This window comes from Marmota marmota, unplaced genomic scaffold (genome assembly GCF_001458135.2).
Source record: "Marmota marmota marmota unplaced genomic scaffold, marMar, whole genome shotgun sequence".
NCBI classification, from domain to species: domain Eukaryota; kingdom Metazoa; phylum Chordata; class Mammalia; order Rodentia; family Sciuridae; genus Marmota; species Marmota marmota.
The window spans coordinates 12500218-12506280 of NW_026000026.1; the positions used below are offsets into that span (position 1 = coordinate 12500218).

The 6063-nt window shown below is 56.5% G+C and overlaps 1 long non-coding RNA gene across 3 annotated transcripts; it reads right to left on the reverse strand.

Moving 5' to 3' along the window:
* Positions 1-385: 385 nt before the first annotated feature.
* Positions 386-5500, reverse strand: LOC125618973. 3 transcript variants are annotated; one of them, XR_007350382.1, is made up of 5 exons: positions 5393-5500; positions 5081-5239; positions 3332-4494; positions 2072-2232; positions 386-1887 (listed from the first exon to the last, which is right to left on the reverse strand). It is a non-coding gene; the product is annotated as an uncharacterized LOC125618973 (long non-coding RNA). The 3 variants fall into 3 exon arrangements; XR_007350383.1 differs by having other exon boundaries at positions 3332-3402; positions 4239-5239; XR_007350381.1 differs by having other exon boundaries at positions 3332-5239.
* Positions 5501-6063: the final 563 nt, after the last annotated feature.

A 6063-nucleotide genomic window follows, 5' to 3' on the forward strand; every position in this document is an offset into this window, starting at 1 on the left:
GGGAACTGCCTGGCTCCCGCACCCTGCCTGGGGTGCTCTGTGCTCTGACAGCTCAGGGTCCTGGGCGAGTTCTCTGGCTGGTCCTGGTTCTTAATCTTACCTGACCACCCAAGGACCCTCAGGCTTTGCTCTCAGTGCAGCCTCCTGAAGCCCTGTGGCCACCTTGACCCTTTCTGTAAAAATACGATCTATGTAACCTTATGCATGCAATCATATGTCACCTGGTAAAGGGTGACGTGTGACTCAAGTGTCATGGATATTAGTAATCAAGATTGGAATAAAAGAGCCTGCAGTGGACCGGATGTGACCATGAGAACTGGTGAATTGCTCTGGGGACAGCGCTGTCACTTGTGAATTTACTGTTATTCAATAAACTTCGACGCGGTGGAAAGACACGGGTGTGTTTGGTCGTGTTGCTGGTGTGGCTCGCTCACAACAGAGTGGGGGAGGTTCAAGCAGAGACAGTGGCCATGGGAAGATAGGAGGGAAGGTCCCCAGGGGAGACAGTGAGGCCTTGGCACAACTGTCCAGGGGACAGATGGTGGCTCCAATGGTGGTGGCACGGGGATGAGTGGCCCACGGAGGACACTTTGAGAGGGTGAATCAGCAGCCTCCCAGGTGGGTGAGGAAGGCAGGGAGCAGGGGCCACCGGCTCTTCTCCCCCATTGTCCTCTGCAAGAGAAAGCAAAGCCGGACAGAGGCAGGCAGAGCCCCAGCCCACCGTGGGTCAGGTCCCTGCCTGGCCTGCACAATCCCAGAGGGTCCTTGGCCTCACAAAGGCTCAGCGTCCTCTGCTGAGGATGCCAGCATCTGCTGACAGGTCACACAAGGTCACCTGTGCAGACACGTCCCAGATGCCTGTGCACTAGTCATTTTAAATGATGACCAAGCCAGGCACGGTGGCACACGCCTATAATCCCAGCAGCGGGAGCGGCTCAGACAGCAGGATCACATCAGCTAAACCAGCCTCTGCGACTCGGCGAGGCCCTAAGCAACTCAGCGAGGGCCTGTCTCCAACCAAAACATTTTAAAGAGAAGGGAACCGGCTGAAAATGTGGCTCAGTGGTTACCACCTGTGGGTTCAATCTTCAGTACCAAAAAAAAAAGAAGACAAGACGGAACATGGCTTTGTATGCACCTACAGACTCCGGGCAGCAGGGGGGTTCCAGAAGCTGCCAGCAGAGGGGTGGGGGGTGGGGGACTGTGGCCTGGGTCTGTAAGTGCAGGGCTCTCCCCCAAGCCTGGGCCCTGCGGTCATGGGCCAGGAGCGGGCCTAGGCCCGGCTGGGGGAGGTGTGGTGGGCTCAGAGCTGTCACCAGCACTGTCCCACCCAGCCCCTCGCTCCCACGTTCCCCCAGCGCCCTATGAAGGGTGCGGGGCTGGAGCAGAGAACGGGACCCACAAGCCCTGCCTCTCCAGGGGCAGGTCAGAGGCACTGAGAGGCTCTGCCAGCCGGAGGACACTGCTGCCCAGAGCGCACGGGCCTGGCGGGGGAGGGGAGAGGACAGAAGATGCTGCGGAGGTCACTCTGGGTTTCACTCTGAAAGGGAGCCTCCCCTCCTAGGCCAGGTGGCTGAGAGCGTCTGTGCCTAGTGTCCAAAGTGTCCCCGAAGTCCCCACCGGCCTGAGCATTCATAAGACTCACCGCAGTGGGCCTGTGAACAGAGTGCGCGTGGGAATGTGGGGCGGAGTGGGTGTGCAGACAGGTGTGTTCACGTGTGCGTGGGTGTGTTCAGGACTGGGAGAGAGGAGCTGGCCAGCCCTGGCCGGAGACTCAGGCCAGGGGCTTCCAGAAGAGACGGCCTTGCGGTCACCGGCGCCCAGCCCCCAGGAGCCTCTGCTGTCACATGATGTCAATGCCGTCACTGTGAGCCACCGGAAATGGTTCTGAACACAGGAAGAAGCGTCAGGAACAAGGCAGAGAAGCCTCCTGTCCCCCAGACCCCGAGACCACGCCTGGCTCTCCCTTCCCTGCGCGCCCCCTCCCTCCTGCCCAAGAGCCACTTGAAATAACCTGAGCCATGGTCAGCATCGGCCCAAGCTTTCTAAGATCAAGGACACCCCGATCCACCTGTGCAAAGGACTGGTGGCCTCCCAAAAGGTCTGTCCATGCTCTCATCACAGAGCCTGAGCCTGTCACTTTGATCGGAAAGAGTCTTTGCAGATGTGACCAAGAGCCTCAAGGTAAAATTGTCCTGGACTAATGGGTGGGGGGCTCCGATGGCGAGTGTCCTGAGGAGAGACAGACACCAGGAGACCAGCGGAGACTGGAACCGTCCTGCCGCGGCCTGAGGGCCTGGACACCCATGGTGGCTGGAGAACAGGAAGGGCCTTCTCCCCGCAGAGGTGTCCACCCACTGCGGTTTCAGGCCCCTGTCCATGGCAGTGTGTTCTCCCGTCCCCCGGAGCTCACGCCTGCAGGTTTCTCAAAAGATCTGTGTGGTCATTCTTTCCCAGAGACCCACCCAGGGCAGGCAGAATGTGCCCTTGGCAGAAACCCAGGCCACTTGGCCCTGCAGCCCAGGGACTTGTGTAGGGTGGCCACAGCCGGGTGATATCAAGACTCTCAGGGTGGCCAAGGGGTCCTGGCTCTGTCCAGAGGCAGCAGAAACCACTGACACTTGGGTGGCCTGATGTACAAAAGCACAGGTCCCCACCCTTGGGAACGTGTTCTGGGTGTTAGACCAGCCTGGGCCCCTATGGAGCGCAGGACAGGGGGCAGGTCAGGCTGCACAACCCGAGCACCTTGGCCCCTGACCATCACAGGAGGCCCCTGGCCTGTGGCAATGCCACGCTGACCTGGGTCCTCCTGTCCGACCCCCTTGCATTGGGAGGAAACCAGGTTTGAGGGTGAGGGGACTTTGGGCAGGGCTGCCCAAGGCCCCCTGTGCAAACGCCCCCCAGGCTGTGCAAAGTCTGGGTCCTGTTTGCACCTCACCGTGGTCTGAGAAGCCCCTGCCTCAGGCCTTGGCAATGTTCAGTGTGTCTCTGGGCCAAGCCCAGCGGCACTGGGACACTGGGACAATCCTGTGGCTCCAGGGAGGGGCTCTTTCTTCCTTCTTTTATTTGTTTTGTTTTTAATTTGAATAACAAAGGGACATAAAGGCTTTAGGGAACTGTGGGAAGTTCTTCTTCTGTAGCCTGAAGAACAGTGGCCAGGCCCGGGGCTGGGGGGCTCTGGTGTTAGAGAGGGGACCTGCTTTCTTGCTGGCACCTCCCCCAAAGCAGGAGTGGCAAGACCAGGGTACATCTCCCCAGGATGCCCCCAGCCAGCACCCGAGGGCAAGCAACGGCGCCATAGGTATGCTGAGTGCAGACAGATCCTGCTCACCTCTGAGGTGAAACCCCATTACTCAGGGGCCCGTCCTGGGGGACAGCATGTGGTGGTCCCAACAGAAAGAACTGAAAGAAAGAAGCAGCTGGCGGATTCTCCTGAGTGCCCTAAAGAATGGCATGTGTTTATTGAGCACCTACTGTAGGCACCCTACACTGGTACCTTCCTGGAAAGTCTACCTGGTGCTCTCAGTCATAAATAACAGTGACTTCCACCCTGACCCTTGTAAAGCAGCAGGGAACGATTCGTAAACAGCACACAGATCCAAAACTCCTGCCGGGAAGCCACCCGTTGGTACACTCAGCCCCTGTGGTTTGTATGCACTGGGCTGACTCACAGGTTGCTGCTGATTTTCTTCTGGAATTAAGTCAGATTTTTATTTCTCCTACTTGGCACCAGGTAAGATAAATCCAGGTAGGCTAGGAATTCAATGAGGAGACTTTTAAGCCATAAGGAAACAAATTTCTACTAGAGATGCTTTAAATAATACAAATCTTTACAGTTTTGCATTGTGAGTCCTAAGAAAGGCATCAGTGCCAGGTGGATCATGGAGGGACTCGGGAGGCCCAGGATCTTTCTACTCTCCATGTGTCAACTTTGACCCTAGGTTTTTTCTCCTCGTGGCACAATAGAGCTGCACTGGCTCCACCTATCACCTTCTCACCAGCTGCATGCAGGAAAAGTTTCCATCTAGAATGTGTTCTTTAAACTAAAGAAACTCTCCCCAAATTCCTGTAGTGGAAGTGACCTTCAGGGCTCATGGGCCAGAACCTAGCCCATGCAACTTCCCAACAACCCTTAGAAAGACCAATGTAGTACACCCAATCGCTAAGGCCAGGGGTTAGCCAACCATGGCTGGAGGCCGAGTCCACCCTCCACCTGTATTTTGTGAACAGCCACACACTTCGCCCCAACGGTGTCTGTGGCCCAAAACGCTGACTAGATGCTCCTTTGCAGAAAGCTGGCTGAGACTGGGTTCGACTCACACACGATGGTGCCCAGTTTGGGGAACGCCCTCCCTGAGCACCTGGTCTTGTCCATCAAGAAAACAGGGAGGGGTGGGGATTCGGCTCAAATGGTAGTGCGCTGGCCTGGCATGTTCGAGGCACTGGGTTCGATCCTCAGCACCCCACATAAAAATAAATAGATATTGTGTCCACCTAAAACAAAAAACAAAATTATAAAAAAAAAAAAAAGAAACAAGAGTTAACTGATGATCTGAACATATAAACTTGCAAAGGGATGACTCCGTATAGTTCTTGAACAGACTATTTAGTTTTCCGTTCTAAAAGCCAATAAGCCATTTAAAAAAAAGAGAACAGGGAGGAGGGGACGGAACAGGCAGAGCCATGGAGCCGGTGAAACCCTCACACTGGCTCCCTCGGCGCCCGGCTCACTCCGTCCCTGATGCAGCTGCATTTTGCTGCAATAGTGAGGACGCAGCCGGCCACAGACCTGAAGCATGGGGCACTAAGTGGCCGGTCCTCCCCGAGCCGCCTGAGGGACCTCGTGCTGTTAGACTCACCCTGCAAGGGAGGCTGCGGTTTGCTAATTAGAATCAAAGCCCTGCTCCCGTTCTCACAAAAGGCGAATTCCGCAGATTAGAACGGGTTTTAGGAGCTTTGTTAAAATTAGAAAGAGCTTTCAGTAACCACGCAAGGGACCTTGTGCCACCCGGGTGTGGGTGGCGGGCTCCGCGGGACGGCGGGAAGTCTTCCTTGAGATGTCTAGGAGAGGGCCACCTACTCTGGGACCTCTGCTGTGGGTTGTACGTCAAGGCAGGGGACTGGATGGGAAGGACTGCCAAAGACTCCCATGGTGTCCAGCATAGAGGCTGGGTGCCCACCACGTGCCTCCAAGGACCTCTCTCAAGGTCGTGGCCACCAGTACTGCAGAAGGAAATATCTGCAGAACAAAACACTTTTGTTAAAGCCTTTCTTTCTTACTTTTTTTTTTTTTTAAACAATCAAGAACATGTGTTGGCCAATCTGGGTTTCTGCTGGGACCAGCGACCCAGGGGCACGTGGGCCTTGGGAAGGGGCGGTGGGTGGCACAGACCTGGACTTGCTCCCTGGTTCTCTGCTTTGTCTGGGGCAGGAGGCTCCGACTCTCCAAGACGGTGTCCTCCTCTGTAAAATGGAATCACCACGGTGCCTCCCTCCCGGACTGCTGGGCCTTAATGAGAACAATTAAGATCAAAGGTGGTTCTGACCAAAGGTCCAGCGTGGCCTGGCACACGGTGCCTGCCCAGCAGACCTTGATCCCTCTTCCAGAAGAGGCCAAAACTCAGGGAAAATTAACTGTACGAGGCCACACAGCCAGGAAGTGGCAGAGCCGGGTCTGGAACAACACTGGACAGTGAGCTGCCCAATCCAGAGCTGGGGACACTGAGCTGGTCCTCACTGGGAGGCTACCTATTCCCATGACAGCACCCACCATAGCTGAGAGGTGCACGGGCCTGAGGTCACCCCAAGGAGGGAGCCTGGGAGGACTCCCCTCGCCAGCCAGGTGAGCAGCAGGTAGCCCTGCAGAGGCAGGCGCCTATCCCCCAAGCAGCCAGCAGAGGGCAGCAGCCACTTGCAAGGGACAAGCCTTGGGCTGGCCACTCTCAAAGGAGCCTCCTGTACCTGGGATCCCTGGAGTGTGTCCTGACCCTCCTGACCCTGCAGGGGTGCTTGAACCAGGCAGTGGGGCATGGCCACGTCCCCGAGCAAGAGTGGGCATCACAG